Source organism: Phoxinus phoxinus (genome assembly GCF_949152265.1).
Source record: "Phoxinus phoxinus genome assembly, chromosome: 2".
Lineage (NCBI taxonomy): Eukaryota > Metazoa > Chordata > Actinopteri > Cypriniformes > Leuciscidae > Phoxinus > Phoxinus phoxinus.
The window spans coordinates 10494324-10512795 of NC_136877.1; the positions used below are offsets into that span (position 1 = coordinate 10494324).

General features: G+C 38.1%; 2 protein-coding genes across 7 annotated transcripts in view; both read right to left on the reverse strand.

Annotated features, from left to right (window-relative positions):
- sipa1 (signal-induced proliferation-associated 1) overlaps positions 1–11105 on the reverse strand; it is a 53688-nt gene extending 42583 nt beyond the window's left edge. For 3 of the 6 annotated variants that reach the window (XR_013795745.1, XM_079595875.1, XM_079595872.1), the window contains exon 1: positions 10349–10499. The gene's annotated coding sequence lies outside the window, so the exon portion shown is untranslated. Of the gene's footprint in view, positions 1–10348; positions 10501–10974 lie in introns of those variants that run through there. The other 3 variants (XM_079595874.1, XM_079595877.1, XM_079595876.1) reach the window with 3 other exon arrangements.
- LOC306989869 (sodium/potassium/calcium exchanger 3) overlaps positions 1–18472 on the reverse strand; it is a 164321-nt gene that overhangs the window by 139385 nt on the left and 6464 nt on the right. The window lies entirely within an intron of this gene.

The window sequence follows — 18472 nt, forward strand, 5'->3', positions numbered from 1 at the left end:
GCACATTCATATATTGCGCAAGCTTATTTTTACCATTAGAACAAATGATCTAATAAAACCCCATATTTACCCGCTCATAGACCCTCCCCTCGAAGAAGTCAGGACAGAAGTGGTTGAAAGTGGACAAAAGAGGGGTTAAAACACCAGGTGTGAACGAGAATGTGCCTCTCTCATCTACTTATGATCCGATCGACCAAAACGCATCTGAATACCAGGTGTAAACAGGGCAGAGAAAATGGGTATTGGTAGTAATGAGTATGGAAGTGTTTCAGATATTTCAGTATAGAAAAATCTATTTTTTTTACATTACATTGCACTTAGACTAGTGTATTATTTCAGATGCCATTTTAAAAGTTTACAGCTGAAAACTGTATTATATATAAAAATATGATTATTTTAAGTATTAAATATTAAGTAGTAGACTATGGGCCCTATTTTAACGATCTGAAACGCAAGTGTCAAAGCACAAAGCGCAAGTAACTTTGTGGGCGGATCCGGGCGCTGTTGCTATTTTCCCGGCGGGATAAATGACTCTTGCGCCTGCCGCAAATCTAAAAGGGGTTGGTCTGAAGTAGCTTCATTATTCATAGGTGTGGTTTGGGCATAACGTGAAATAAAACCAACCAGAGCGTCCTCTTACAGTCCCTTTAAGAGCCGGTGCGCTTGTTCCATGGCGGATCGCTATTATAACGGCGGATTTGCCAGCGCATGCCAGTAGCAGTTCACAGCCAAAGAGACCGATGTTCTCGTCAGGGCCGTAAAACACAGAGAAGTGACATTGGGGATGATGTGAGAAACCCACCCAAATTAGCTTCGGTTAAACAGGCGTAGCTATAATTTGGGTAAATGTGTAGCCTAATCTAGATGATTAAAAAAAAAAATCTAGATAGATCTTTTTCCACATCTTCATGGACACAACAATGATTTCCCTCGTGTGTTAATATTTTTCCTTGTAATAATGTATGATTTGCAAAAATGAAAACTGCTGCGTCTGTTTATATTAGAGAATCAAAGTGGATGCGCGTTAACACACTACATTATGGCCAAGCACGCGCCCTTAAAATACCATATCACTAACGTGCAACGCGCCACTGTCTTTAGACTGTTTTTTTCCTGGTCAGTGGCGCAATTGCTTTCTAAAACTGGAAAATAGCACCAGGGGAGTTTTGCGCCGGATCACGCCTCCTCTTTGCGCTGAACCGCCCCCGCGAGCGCAAGTTCATTCCCTAATTTATCAACGTGTGTCTGTGGAGGGAAAAGTCCGCTGTGCGCGGGTGCAAAATAGGAATGATACATGCGTCAGTGTACAAAGTCAATTGCGCTGGGTGCAAGATAGGGCCCTATATGTTAATTTCAAGCCACACACACACACACACACACACACACACACACACACACACACACACACACACACACACACACACACACACACACACACACACACACACACACACACACACACACACACACACACACACACACACAGAGGGTTGTTTCAGAGAGGCAGTTTAAATGTGACCATCACCCTTATTATAGGGCCTGCTTCCTGTTTGACAGGAAGTGATGTGATATGCCAGTTGACCTTTATGTAGGCGGAGAGGATGAAACTGTCATGCCATGGCCTAGAACAAGGTGAACTAAACTTCCGGGTCTATGTGTAATTTCTCTCCACTTTGTTTCCTCCATGCACACATCTTTTGCACTTTTTAATATAGGCTATAAGCTCTCATACCATGCTGAACACTGTTTGCTCATTTTTGTCAGTTATAGGTTTGTTCTGCAAAGTTGATTTGTAACATTTTGAATACGTTATTTTTTCCTGCATATCATCGCTTTCATCTCCACCATAATCCTCTTTTATTATGTTTTTTGTGTGGATAAGCTAAATGTGTCTCAAATGCATCTCCTGTGATCACTTGGGGTTGGATTCAGGTTATGAGAGTATCTCTGATTTCATGAATACAGTCCTCATAAGTTTACCATTTTAAAAATAAACAAAAAGAGAGATTTTCCACAAGACAAAGAATTAACTAAATTTACATAAAGGATCCTTTTCAAAATATGCATGGTTTTTATTATTGTGTGTTGCTTACAGACAGTACTTTGTGTCAGTCTGACACTGAGAGTTGATATATTACCCAAGATGTTCTGTGAATTATTTAGCTCATATTGATCTTTATAAAAAAAAAGACAGCAGTGAGGCAATGCTTTTGATTGATGATAATTCCACTTCACTACTTAACCAAAATATTGAAAGAGAAAAGTTTCACCACTTAACACATCACAACATCCTGAGTATTAATCCTATAGCTGAATTATGCAATCCAACACTGTCTTTATGAAAACAAGAATAAGTATTAAAAAAGGGATAATGACAGCAAATTAATTATCAATATTTGTATAATTTTTTGTGCAATTCAGTTTTTTTTTCATATATAATTTAATAATTTATTCAATTTACCCCAGATTATTGACATGTCTCAACCCAAGTTAAAATATAGGACACTTTTTGACAAGTCATATTATAGATTTATTTTTAAAATTTCAGTTGATATAGGAGAAATTAAAAAGTATTCTTTAGTATACTTTTAAAAGAGCACTTATTATGGGAATAATACACTTTAAAACAATGTACTTAAGTGTAAACTAAATGCAATGTTTACTTAAGTGTAAACTGAATGGCACTTAAGTGCATATATTTTAGTTAACATTTCTTTTAAAAGCAATTAATTGAATGCTTTTTTGACCCACTTAATTATAGGACTTAAGTACATCTTTGTATGCAATTGTATCACTTCTGTTGTCTTATTATGGTTAAAGTGAATGTACCGAGATGCATTTATGGTAAACTAAAATATACTTTAATGTAATTTATTTTGCAACTTGAATGCCATATATTTTAATTGCACATTTTGCATAATTTGGTGCATTTAAATTATATTAACTAAGTATTGAATAAAACACAGTTAAATAAATAAGTATAGTGTAAAAATATTTTACATGTGCTTTAGTATGTATAGTCAACACAATAAACTAAGTGTACTTCTTCAAAGCATGCATGATGTAAAATTTACTTTAAAGTAAAACATTTAATTTGACATTATTACCATAAGCTTTTTAAAGAGTACTGAAGCGCGTTAAGAAACATAGTCAATAAAGTGCACTCTTTAAGTACACTTAAGTGGCCTTTTATTAATTATGATTTGCAGTACACATTCAGTATAAGTACTTCTTTTTTCACAAGTTTCCTGATATTGTGTGGTTCATTAGTTGTATCTCATTTCTCTGTGCTTAGAGAACAACCTAAGTCAACCCGGTCCCACGTTCCCCTGGTACTTGTGCAAGGTCACCCTTGTGCTCGAGGCAACACTGTATTTTTAGCATGTGACACTGAACACTAAATAAAAAATAAATGCTATTTTGTGTTCAGTGTCAAACATATGGTTGCTCGACAACAATAGCAGAGGACTGACAAAAATGAGTCCAAAAGAAAGTGTAGTAAATAACCATAATCTTGGAAGGACGAAGAGGTTGAGTAAAACATTATTCAGTTATTCATGAGCAAAACCATCAGGCAACATTCAGGATATGCTTTAAAAAAGTCAACGATTTTTGCTCCTCCAATGCAAACTTGAGAACAAAAACAAAACCTCAAGCAGGAAGTTTACTTGGTTCAAAAGGTTGAAATGATGTGAAAAGTATACAAAGACACAGATAGGAGACATAACCACACTTCTCATTTGAGAAGTTAAACGCAACACATTATGCAGTTGATTGATGCAGAATAAAGCAGTTAAATCTGTTGGCTGCATTTGAAATGGCAAGTGTTTTAGGAGTTTTGTGTTTGCATAAAGAGGAAGAGGAACTTGTTTGAGAAAACAACACAATGGTATTAAGTTGAGTAATTCAAATGAGAGTATTTTATTCCTCATGTTACATTGTTTGGTTGTTTTTCTTGAGTTCAGGTGACTTCCCCAGTCCACTTTATGCACGTGTGCCATTGAAAAGTAGTATACTTTAAAAAAAGACTACTTATTATTGAAATAATACACTTTACTTCACTTCACATTTGAATTGCATGTTAATAATTTACTTAGCTTTTATTTCAGCTTTTTGACCCACTTCAGTTTCAGTTATATGTAATTTAACTTTGAACAGTGCTGTAAAATATAGTATTATTATAAGAAGTTTAGTACATTTATTCAGTACACATTATAATCAAGTACTTTGCATGTGCTTTAGTATGTTGTCAACACATCAACATAAGTGTGCACTTCTTTAAAGTACGACTAAAGTTTATTAAAACACCGATTTAAAATGTATTAATCTGACATTATTACAAAGTGCACCTTCTAGTGTGTTAAGAACAGCCATGAAAGTGTATATGGCCATTTATTTGTATTAATATAAAATGATCTTAAAGTGCAGTTTTTTTGTACAAACAAAATATAATTTTTAAGATTTTAACTACATGTGCACATTCACTACAATTAAGTAATTTTTTTCACAAGGGTGAACAGTATTATGTTCCCTTTGCCAAATGTATACAGGTTTATGAAAAAAGCCTGCATTTGGAGCAGCCTGGTGATGACTTGATTCATAATCAAAGTAAATAATGTTTATTTTTTTTACAAATGCTAAACTTCTTTATTATGGGAAGGCCTAATTATAGCTAATTAGCTTTAAATAAAACAGTAGTGGTCTGTGGTATATGTCCTCATTTATGTGTGTATGTTTAAGATGTCTACAGAAATGGGGCTTATTGCCCAAGTAGGCAGGAAGAACAACTGTTCTAATGAAACACACAGAGAGACACACACTCTCTCACACACACACACACACACAAGAAAGGATATAGTGAGAAGCCTTCCTCCATCACTACATCCATTATACTTCTGTGACACTGTCCACTCTGTCCATACCAATGTCTTTGCACCTGCGACTGCATCTTTTCCTACTTTACATTCTCATCGCATCTTACTATTTTTTTTTAAACTAAAATAAACTTTGACTATCTACTCTTTGAAATAAACATCAGTAAATTAGGTTTTCACAGCGATTTCATAATCATTTGGGTTCCGCAAAGAAACTTTTTCATGGCGTGAAGAACACTTTAATAATCTAAAGAACCTTTTTCCATTATAAAAAACCTTTTATGGAATGGAAAGGTTTATAGATGTTAATGGCTCTTCATGGAACTAGCATATAACATATTCATTAGCTTTTTTATTTTATTGTTTTGAGAGTTAATGCATGTGGTAATAGTGGTAAACAATCTTTTTTTCAGCCAGCCTTAGAATTGTGCAGTAGATGTGGGAGATAAAAAGAACGTCTTGTCATTTGTGGAAGGGTCATTTACATGTTATGATTTTTTTCACTTGAATCTCTTCGGCCAAATACTGTTAAAGCATTTATTTACCTGCTGAAAATGTAGGACATGAGGAGTGAATTTACAGAATCTTAGCTTATGAATATTAATTAGACCATGCAGACATTGCTTGATATGACCTTCCTAGAGCGCCCATTTGCTTGGCCCAATTAATATTAATGAGCTAGAGGTAAGCTGAGCCCTGGGCTCATTCTTCTAGTTTTAAGCACATAAAAAAAAATAGTACAATGATTAAACAATTTACATAACAAACACGAAAAATTGGACATAGCAAACATTCATCCTGGTTAACTCTTTCTCGCATTTTCTCAAAGATTTGACGGATTAAACATGTCGGTCAAAGAGCAAAGTATCTACTGAGTACAAACATTTAATTGACATCTTATCATATGAATCAAAAACATCTTAAAGACATTTCCTAAATGTGAGTTTTAAATCTCACCATAGCCTCTCTTCATAATACAACACAGTTTTAGATGGACTGTGTTAGAAGATACATTCATATAGGATCTAATTTGATGTTTAAAAAAACATAAGTCAACCAGGCATTCATGTATTAATGAGAATGGATATTTTTCATATTAAACAGAACTTAATGGTGGCGGGGCTTAATATTATTGGTCATTCAATGCGTCTGTGAATGAAAAGGACCAATAATAACAAGGCCCGAGATTAAGAAGATGCTAAAAGTTACTTAGATGTAAACAATTTGCATTTGTTGGGCATTTTTGCTTTTGAGAAAACAGTTGAAGAGAGACAGGAAGCAATAGAAAGTGGGATCGGGAAGAGACCATGAGTCCGGACTCAAACACAAAGAGCTGTTGTGATATTTGACGGAGCTTTGTCTAGAAGGATATGACTCCGACAGAATGTGAAATGTTTTATATAATGAATATTCTCAATCATGAATACTAATCACATTGCATCAACCGGAGTGATCAACCAGTATTGATACTCATGTCTCTATTAAATGGACCCCCAAGCCCCCCCCCCCCCCCCCCCCCTTAGCCATTAATTATACCCATACAACATATACAGTATAATTGAAAGCTATCAATTTTAACATTTAATAGGCTTTAAAAAATGTGGGCCAGTTCAGATGTTTACTTGCCATGCTAAAATGCACACAAAAAAACGTTGTTTTTGGCCCATGTAACCTTGCAAACAGTGCATGCTTTAAGATTTTCAGGTATATAGGTAAATATGCAGAAATTGAATAGGCTTATCAAAATGCATTATAAACTGAATATAGATGAATCCTTATAAAAGCTACAAAAGTTATTCAGTCAAGAGCAGTGAGTGATTTTATTTTGTTCTTGAATTAACATGAATGTTTATAAGGCTGCTGTCACTAAGACCTGACTCACACGACTCGGATCTGACACATCCTATTATCTCACAGTTCTTTACGTCAATGTGACACTTTTCAACTAATTTAAGACAGGAAGTTGTGTCCGTCCAAACGCGAAAGGTACTTAATGCAGCACTGTGCGTGTGTTTCGGGTGCTGCACCAGTTCAGATTTGAGTTTTTTTTTGTGCATCTTATGCTTGAAGGGTTTAATAGCACTTGAATGAATGATAGCGTGATCATATACTGTAGCGCAGCCACATTGATGTAGATGCATTAGGACCTGCATCTACATCAACATAGCTTCCCATCATTTAGGTCAAAGCATTTAATATTTAAGTGTTCCATTTTAACATTACACTATATTTAGCTTCACTTGCAAGTTAGAGCAGGGCAGCGGAAGTGTAATGGAATAAAATAACAATGACAGAATGTATTTATCCACTTTTTGGGCTTTTTTGGTCTAGTTGTGAATAATCTTTAAGGAGTCATTCTCATTACCTCACACTCTCATATGTCTGAACAAATAAAGTTTGTTTGTCTTTGCCAAAAATCGATCGTCAGAATTTCAACATTTTCTTGCATTTCTTTGCTCTTCTTTGATGGTGTTATTTCACACAGCAGTTGGTGTGCGTGGCATTAAGCTCTGAGTTTCCCACAGCACTTTTATTGATTTTCTGCTCTTTCCACCAAGGAAATGCTAAGACATACACATACTAATGTTGAATGATTTTTTTGATTTTCTTTCATTATTATTTGCCTGAGAAATATTTAATCAGACATGATAGTGTATGTCTCATGTTTTTAAATATACATGGAGACCTTAGATTAGTCTGTGATAAGTACAATGGCAACATGATCTCATGGTATATTTGTATATATTTTACCGCACATACATTTATGTATGTTTGCATAGACACGGAAATGTAAAATATTGACATTGACAACATCTAAACGTTTGTTTAATCTAAGAATATTTCATTCATGGAATTAATCAGTTGATTATACTGCATTTATGATCAATGTTTTCAATCACATTTATTTATCACAGTTGACTCATTTATTTTGTAATTATAACATTTCATTCTGTTCTGTGTGACTTCTGGTGCTAGATCATGCTAGATTTTAAACAAAACAACACTATCAAATCTTGAAATGAACACAATTTCTGTAATTGTTTAAACATTATGTATATATATATATATTAAATGCTAATCATGTATAGGCTGCCTTGGTACAACGTTTTTGCCATTTTTGGATAATTCCATAAATTATTGTGATTTAAACTTGTCCGTCTGTTACATTTATCTTTGTCCTATATTGTTTAGGACATTGGTTAGGTTTAGAGATAAATACATCAACATAATGGTGTATTGAAACAACAACAACAAATAAAAAACTCACTGTAGTGGTTTTGTTTAGGTTTGGTGATAAGGTTAAGGGATCTAAAATGTATTAAAAACGGCAAAAAATTTACTATATAAATATTTATGATATAAATGATTCATAAATATTTGACTTTTCTATATCAGTAATACTGTTTATTCTAGATGCTGTCAGTACAGCCATATTCGTTGTTTCAGCATCTACCCAAATGTACAAAAAAGTATATTAAATAAGTATTATACGTTACGTAGGAATACCTACTTATAATCAATGAGACCAGTCTGAAAATGGATACACATCTGTATGTTGTACACTTCAACATTCCTAAACTAAACTGTTGTATCTCAACATCACAGCTGAAAAGCCATAATACATGACCAGCTCCCCTAGTGCAACTGTAAGCACTAAAAGTGAAAATGGCAGTAGAGCAATATTATAAGAAAATTAAGCCAACAGTTTCAATTAGTGATCTGCAGCCCAGATAAAGGATAAAACCTTGTGCCACTTGTGCTGAAGTGCCAACTAGTCTCTCCGTATGGAGGATCCCTTTACCACTCTACAGATAAAGCGTTGTCGGGATAATTTCGGTTTCGCGTATCTACCCCGAAGTGATAAAATTCTGTCTAAATTTTTTTAAGGCCAGACAAGTAGTTTGTTAAGGCTTGGTTTGTAGGGAATTACAAACCTGCGCACATATATTCAAACACACATAACTATAGAATTAATTCTTAATGCACACATGAGCGTTTCTCACAGGTTCGCGTTTAAAGTGTAGAGAGAACGATGTCATCTTAGCGGCCCCTAACTGATCCTTGCGCCGGAAGTGAATCAATCAAAACTAACTTTAGCTGGAAAATATCTTTATTCAAAAACCGCTATAAAGCCAAAACAATCTCTGTTACCTTAAATTATCCGTTTATCACTGTAAAGCCGCTTTGAAACAATCTACATTGTTAAAAGCACTATATAAATGAAGATGACTTGACTTAACAAACGATTTTATGGATTATTATGACAGAACATGCTAAATGAAGATCAGCAACATATATTCATCAACTAACCATTCAGAAACTTCCTGTTGCATTCTACATGTTGTCACTTCTTCTTGAATCTCTCCATTATTGTCCAACTCCAGTTTAAACATAAAAGGCAGAACAGTTTCTGACATTTTAGTGCGTGTCTGCAAGGTAATCAGAGCTGCGCACACACACACACACACACACACACACACACACACACACACACACACACACACACACACACACACACACACACACACACACACACACACACACACACACACACACACACACACACACACACACACACACACACACACACACACACACACACACACACACACACACACACACACACACACACACACACACACACACACAGAGAGAAACAGGAAGCTTTGAAGAATTTAAAGGGGCATACACGAAACCGCATTTTTCCTCACCCTCAAAAAGGGACAATTTTAACATGCTGTAAAAAAAATATCTGTGGGGTATTTTGAGCTAAAACTTCACATACACACTCTGGGGACAACAGAGACTTATTTTAAAGATTCCCACCCCTTTAAGTTCAACTAATTGCATTTAATATAATTTTAAACAATAATATCTTATCGTGTTTTTTTTTTTTTTACTTCTTTTTTACAAGGGTAGGGTCCTTATCTACTCTGATGCATTGGAAATAGGCTCAACTTGACATACTGTAGATTATTTCTAAGTAATGATTGACCCCTGGGCAAAAACAATCAAATGAACCCAACAAGCACTTGTGTTATTGTATCACCTGAGAGACAGAAGAAGGAAAAGGACTCAGTGCATCACCACATTGCCGCCTAATAAATGTGACAAAGTGAAAGATGCCATTGTGCAGTTATCCACAGGGTCAAGTGCTGCCATGAAAAGCCATGCAGCCGTACCCTTTGTTGTGCATGCTTAAGATTTCTGTTCTTCCTTTTCTTTTATCGCTCTGTATTCCACTCCCACCATTCTCATCTATTATCAACGTATCCCTAGAGCCCAGAGATCAACCCTTCCCCCCATCCTACCAAACAAATGAGAACGAGATTGATAGAGACGCTACAGTGCATCTTGCATTTTCCATACCACCTTGAACACCATCAGCAGCAGCGCTTGCGGAAATAACTTCAGTGCAAATCAAACATCCCATTTTTATGAATCAAAAACAAATTGTGGAAAAAAATCCTTACCTTTTTTAATCTATTTTTCTCATTCTCTCATATTCATATTCTTTGTCTCCATAATCTCTGTCAATCATCTAGTGCACATCCTCAGCAAAGATCTGCAGTGGCTCGGTGTCTGTCGGAACAGCGGTCTGCGCGCATGTGTGTGAGTGTGCATGTATGCGAATGCAAGCCAGCAATGACGTGTAGACGTGTGTGAAGCTAGCAGAGCACAGTTTCAACCTCAGACATCACTTCCTCTGCCTCACAATGTGTTTCCCTTTACTGTGTTGACACATCCTCTTCTCTGTCTCTCTGTTACTTTTTGTTCTGTCACAAAAACCACACATGCAAACGCAGACCGGGATGGTCACGCTTAAAAATAAAGGTTCTCTTCTGGAAATCTGTGCTTCCATAAAGAACCTTTACATTCATGGAACTTTCAGTTACGCAGACATTTCTTTATAGTGGGAAAAGGTTATTTAGATAATTCAAATGATATTTTTGGGAACTGTTCACTGAAAGGTTCTAAAGGTGCCAAAACGGTTCTTCTGTGGCATCGCTGTGAAAACCCCATTTGGAACATTTATTTTTAAGGGTGTATAGCAAGATGAGCGGTTTTAAATGTACAGACAAAAAAAAACGGTTCTTACCTCCCAGTTTTCATTTCAGTTCCACGTAAACACTTCAATTCATGCTAGCATTTTTGTGATCTCTCTCCCCCAGTGAAGGCTGCTTTTCCTTCACCCAAATATATCAATGCAGAAATGCAAAATCCACCCTTGACAGCTTGCCCTGAGAAGCTCCCTATGCCCCCATCGTGCTTCTCTTACAGGGGCAGGTTGGATTGCTCTCCGTCTTTTTCTTCCCCTCTCTAGCATGCTGCCTTTAATACCCATTCACATCAAACTAAAGCCGACCCCTTCCTCCACCCCGCATACGCTATTGCTCTCCACCCCCTCCTGTCTCTTCTCTCCTTCACCCGCTTGCTTGAATCTCTCTTGCCCTCTGGCTCCTCAGCCTCCTCACTGTAGCTACAGTAATCCTTTTTCTAGACTAATGGATGGATGATTAAAAAGACTAGATTAGTATGGAGCAGAAATGATTCCCGAAAGTAACGGTTCCAAAAGGGTGTTTTTGCAATGAAATAAAACATTTAAAATCTTTTTCCACTCTAAAGAAGCTTTTTTAGAATGAAAAGGGTCTCTGGATGTTAAAGGTTTTTATGGAACCATCGATACCAATAACCATTATTTTTAAGAGTGATTATGCAATTCTCATTATTTTTGTGCTTGTGCTTCTGTGTGTGCATAACCCTAATCACTTGTGACGCATGTCAGCACATACATACGCAGTCGTTCGCTTGTGATGTGCTATAATGACTAGGTCTGGGAAAGGCCTCTCCTCCCGACTCAGTATTACAGCAAGAGGACTCTACTATGGCTTGGCCATCTGGCAGCAGAATGAGGGGTGACCCTCCCTGATACTAACTGAACACCACGGAAGCAGAGGAGGAGTGATTTGGGGGGTTGGTCGATGTGTCACACACACGCGCACACACACACACACACACACATACACACACACCCTTTTTGTTTGATTCCCAAATTACAATATTACTGTGAGAAAGGAGAGTATGAGTTATTGTTGTTGGTTCAACATATCTATCAGAAATATGTGTTATTTTAATAGATTATGTAAATTACATTTTCATATTGAAATCTTACAGATGAAGGAACCACAATCAGAGCTTTCTGGAGCTGCGCTGTTATCCTTAACTAAAACTGAAACTAAATGAAGCTGAAATAAAATTATGGTCTTTAGATTAGGGTCCAATTCTATTGACTAATTTTTAACTGTGACTTTTGCCTCAATAAAATCCTTATTACTGCTTATTAATAGTTAATAAGGTAGTTGTTACATTTAGATTTTGGGCAGATGTAGAATATGCCATGCAGAATAAAGCTTTAATATTTACTTTATAAGTACCAATAAACAGCCAATATCATAGTAATAGCCATGAAAATAAGCAAACCCCCTTTTCATATTATAACCACTTTATTTATTAGAGTGCTGCAGGGATGACTTATTTTTGTAGGCCAAAAGCCAGAAAGAAGTTCACACTTTAGCATATCTGGTTCCATCACCCTGAAGTCAGTAGATTTGTTTGAATGGGTTTTTGGTTAAATGTTTGAAATAAGGTCTGTGGTTAACACAAGATATTTTCACATTTTATTCTATGACATAAAATGCATCCGTAATCACCACATGCGATTGTTTTTAAAGTTTTTACTCGTCTTGAAAAAGGCTTGAAAAGAGGTTGTCTGGGACATTAAACGCCATCAGGCGAACAGATAAACTCATCCATTCACTAGTCCGCTTTTACAGCCTGTTGTGATAAAACCGTGCTCTTCCAAACTATTCTAACTCAAACTATGAGGGAAATAGTTTTTAAATAAAGACTAAAACGGGTTGTCGGAAGCTTAATGGTGGTGATGTAGAAGTCATCCATTGGGTTTTTGATGAGGAAACCAGAATGATGCTAACTTTCAGATTTGCATACAAAAATACGCTATCGCTGCAGCACTCTATAAGCCTACTTTAATGACACATGCACAATTTTAAATAACACTGTTCTGGAGCCTGTCAAGTTTCAGTTTTGAGAATTTGTAAGGTTCCTTTTCTAGTGAGGCCTCTTTCTTGTCCTGTTTAACTTTGTTGTGGGTGTGGATTCAGGCCATATTCACAATAAAATAACAAAACAAAATATTAAAAAAGGAAGAACAAACTGTATAAAGGGCATATGGTGAGCAGCCAAAAGTGGAGTCTGGTGTCCTGGGTTCAGTCCTAAATGTACCCAGACATTTTTAGAGTCATTATATGGTCATCTAGTGGACATTGTTGGTACTGCTGGAGTTTTGAAGATTTCAAATGCATTGTTGCAAGATGCTAGTGCCCCTAACAATGCTTTTAAACTGCAGATTTGGTCATTTTTGAGTATTTATATAACAGTAATTCTTTATTTTCCTTCATTATCTTCTGACCTGCATGTCATTCTGCTTTGTTCTAATGACTAAGACCAATCCGGAATATAACTTTCTGATTGGCGGTATGGTTCTGTTCTGGGCAAGAACTCCCTGCGCATTCATGCAGCCTAGCATGGATAAGAGCAGGGAGAGCAGCAACAACCCCCCTTAGGCTAAACAAAACAGAACCATCATGAATGTACTACATGTACTAAAATGTACTAAATTACTAAATGTTCCAGACTAAATGAATTTGGGGAAACCACTTGAACATTTGTTGTGTTGAGCTATTTCAATTACTTTTGTTTGATTTGTTCATTGCAAACAGCTGGAAGTCTGTAAATGTGTCAATAAACCAGATTTGCAATGGGGGTTGAATAAATTCGATTACAACTACTGTATACCATAAGAGTACAGTGCCCTCCACTAGTATTGGCACACTTGGTGAATATAAGCAAAAAATAAAACAAACAAAAAAGGCCATTTATCTATTAAGTCTTGCATTTAAAGTATTCTCAAATATCTAACTAAAATAATTATCCAAAACATGTGTGCCAAAATTGCACCTGTTGAAATGCATAAACATCTAACAGAAGTACATTCACATTTATATTGTAGATTTTTAGGTTCCTGAGCAATCACAAAGTCAAGTCGTGATTTATGTTTCTCTAAGGAATAAATATAAGGTGACAGACAAGCCAAATTCCAATATTCATGAATCTCTATGGGAAATAACTTATTTAGAAGGGTTTCCACAAAAAAAAAAAAAAAAAAAATTGCTGTTCATTAAATCTTAAGCAATTTTAGTTAACAAAATTTTACTAGAACTTTCTGTCAGGGATCAATCAGGTTCATTCACACCCACTGCACAAAGATCACAATCACCCGAGTATTAACCACCTGCACCTGTCGTCTAATCCAGCACCACTGAGCACTACAAAAGAGCACACTTCTCATCCAGTCTCCGTCGAACTAGGAACCGACCTGCTAACATTCTCTCTGTGATTCCCAGATTCTTATACTCATCTGTTCCAGTGTGACTCCACAGAATTCCAGCACAAGGACTTACCTACTGCTTCTCTCCCAAGACCCTACGTTTCCTCCTGGATACTCCCCGATTCTCCTGTGATCCTTCCCTGTGTTTCCCGGTTTGCACATCCTTTCTACATCCAAGCATATCTCTGCAAGATATCATCACACTATCATTCCTCTGCAAATTATATCCTGCATCTGCCCGTTTCATCTGACGCTCACCTGCCATTCTACTATTAAAGCTTTCTGAATCCAACTTACCTTGTTGTCCTCATGTATATCCTGACACTTTCAATGGGACCAAACTCTATTAAATGGGATACTTCAGCATTTAGCATTAAGCTTTGTGTCAGTAGAAAACCTGTAGTATTTTCAAATTACCATGCTTACCCATAGACAGTATATAAACTGGACACAGCGACCCCATAGGTTTCAACGGAGAGAAGTGAAGTCAATTAGAAGCACTCACTTCCTGATCGCCAGGCGAACTGCGCAGGCTCAAACTGAGCTTGACGACGTAGATGTGACGTGAGCAACCTGTAGGTCTTCTAGTAGCTGTGCCGAGAGAAATCTGAATCATTCCCTTCCGAATCTCACAGAGATGGAGAGTGTGAGCATTAGCTGTCCATGAGCTAGCAGCGGGAGCAACTTTATCACTCTCTATGGGCTTCTCCCTTGACTTTATGCCTCCACGTCCTCCCGATTGCTTGCGAGCTTCTCTGCCTGTCCATACGGTAATTTCTCGACTTGTGCGACAGAGTCGCGCGGTTATGACGCAATCGTTAGCCTATTTTTACAAAAACTGCTTCTACGGGGCCATAACGTAAGATACAAGGTAATGGAGCCTTTTATACATTTTCGTGTTTCTTTAGAAATAAACAATGGACAAATGGTGTATTTAAACGCCTCAGATGTAAAGTTATTCGCTGTCAAAGTGACGCCAAAATGAATGGGAATCAATGGAATGCTAACAGCAGGTGGGGGTCCGCTAGCCAATGGCGGCGTCCGGGGATGCTTCAGTGTCTTCCAAAACACTGCCCCCCTGTGCTTACCTCCCTCATGTCCCCTTGAGACGAGAGATTTATGTATTTTTTGTCTGGAAAAAAATCCTCAGATGACGCAAAAATCTTAATTTTGCGTCATCGGACGATTTTTTGGCCAGAGGCTAGAGACTACAGCCAGTAGTAGTAGCTAGTTCCGCATGTTTTCAACCCGCCCATAGAGGGTGGGATCTCACTCACAGAATGTACAAATAGTGTCAGCCATCTATTTTTGGAAGCTAAGTTAACAGGCTCTTGTTCTGTGGAGAAACCGGAGTAGTAGGGTTTACCATACATCCTTTTTCCCGGACATGTCCGGCCATCAAGATCGTCCAAAATGTCCGGGATTCGGCTTTTGCTTTCTACAGTTGCCATTCATTGTTTACATGCACACCTTTTGTTTCAATCTGACTGAATTCATTCCGATTGGTGAATCTCAATGTAGTGTTTACATGAACGCTAAACAAGTGATTGGTTGATGTGCGTTTTAGCATTGCTAAGAAAATTCCCGCTCCTCCCTGAGAGATAGCCTACGAGACCAGTGCGTCTCACAGGTGCCGCTTATCAGTAATCACGCCACTGGCCTCGCGTCGTTCTCCCCCGGCCCTCAGCCTTGTCCTGCTCGCCGCGGTAAACATAATGAATGCCGACTGTAGAACGCAAAAGCCGAATCCCGGACATTTTGGGCCAATTCCGGACAGATTCCGGCAGACTTGTCACAGAGACTCACGATAAAACGGAGTCTTTTAAGTTTTGAGTCAACTAGTAGCCTAGCCTAGTTGTTTAACTGCGCTTTTACCAGTAGGCGTGGCTTCGGAGTGGCCTCGTAGGGCAGCGAAGCAAGTGCATTCTGGGAGTTATTGTCTTTCGTCCATAATTTTCTAGCTTTTCTCACTCTAGAAGAAAAAATAAAGTGGTTAGAAATTCACATTTCTACTACATAAATGACCCATTTTAAATACACATTCATCTTTCCCGAGGTGAAGTATCCCTTTAAGACAAACTAGTGATTTTCATAATGAAAATAAATAAATGCATACATAATACACAGTACATACTACATGCTATAAGAGGAAGATATATTCATGCAGCAGAAAAGTATACCTCATCCTCACTGTTAAGTTTGGTGTGGCTTCGATGTTACAGGGCTGTTTTTCTTCCAAAGGCCCTGGACAAGTTGTTAGGATACAAGAAACAGATATTAAATCAACACATGACTGCCTTTGCCAGGAAGCTTAATTGGGACATGGTTGGATCTGCCACTTGGACAATGATCCAAAGCACACCTCAAGAAAAAGAAAGCACACACACACACACACACACACACACACACACACACACACACACACACACACACACACACACACACACACACACACACACACACACACACACACACACACACACACACACACACACACACTACAGACTGAAGGTCTCATCCAGATAGCATGTAACCATTGAAACAATGTTGAGTCAGTATTGATGCATCAACACTTATTGCATTAAATTAACGTTACAAAGTGATGTTGCTTTAGTATCACTCTTGCACCCTCAGTTAATGGTGAAGCAATGTTGAGATTTTAACCAAATATCAACAGTAATAGTATTGATTCAACAAAGTGATATTTTATCAACATCACTTTTACACCCTCAGTTAATGTTGGAACTATGTTGAACAAAAAAATCTATGGTAATGCTATTGAATCTGATTGATTCTACATCACTGATGCTGAATCAATATTGAAATTAACAAAAATAATCAATGGTAATATTGTTGAATCTACATCACTGCTGTTGAATTAACACTGAAATTAACAAAAAATTATCTTTGGTAATATGGTTTGATCAATGTTACAATGTGTTGTTAATTCCAAATACATTTTGTTGAAACACTCTTCATTACAGCAAGATGGTCTTTCTGCTGGGCCTTAAGCCTGTCGCACCTCCAACGGTGCCTTTGGTGGACTATGCATGGCAGAGGCGTCCTTTTCTCTGAGGCAGGCCTAAACCTTACCGCATACCGCACGATTTTGCTGCAGGGTCTTCAGCTGGGGACCACCGCTCATTGACGTTTCGCCCCTTAATCCAGAACGTCTCACGTCTCCCTGACACCCCCTGCAGCAAAACCTAATTTGATGTTACTCCCCAAGCCTTGTCTCGTCGTTTCAGCCAGAGTCAGTGGCTTGCTTTCTCCGCTTCCTCAGAGAGCTCTTTGGTGGATCTGCTCAGTGTGGCTCCCCGTAGTCCCAGGTCCTTGAGCAGACGTGATATTGATCTGCCCACAAAGCCTCTGGCTCCCACCTCCACCGGATACAGCCTCACACTCCATCCACTTTCCCTGCACTCCGCAACCAGGTCTGCATACTTCGCCTTCTTTCTCTCATAGGCACCTAAGGTTCCAGTCCCTCCTCCCATGGAACTGTCAGCTTGATCAGTATTACTAACTGTATTCAGTATTCAGACCAATATTTGTTTGCCTCCTGTCAACTTTTCTCCAGCACCTCTGCCAGTTTTCTGAGCACTTGGTCGTGCCGCCATCTGAGCCGCCCCTGTGTCAAGTGCTGTTTTGCAGCCCGACAGAATATGCTGGAGTGAGGCATTGATGGTACCGCAAATGTCACAGGATTGCTCTGTTCCAAGCCATTGGTGGAGGTTTTTAGGACTCGGCAGGGTGTCGTCCGTTGCCCTAATGAGGAAACTGTTGTTTCCTCCCACGTTGTCCACCGCCCCTGCTGCCCCTGTACCACAGACCTCACTCTGATCTCCTCCTGCTCAATCCTCGTTACCTCTGCAACAACAAGGTCCTTCCTCTCCTTCCTGCTTGCCTTGGACCATGGGATGAGTGGCTTGCTCCATCCCAGGCCTGCCCGCCCTGTCTGGACCATGCCCACGACTTGTTGATGTTGCAGTCTTCCCATCATCTTCTGCACCTCCTCATTGGCCCTCCATTTCCTTCCAGTCTCCACTCTGGCAATGCATCAGCCACTGTCCTGTCAGAGGAGTCCCTTAATTCCATCACCAGCCTTGCCTTCTCCTGCCTATAGCCCAGG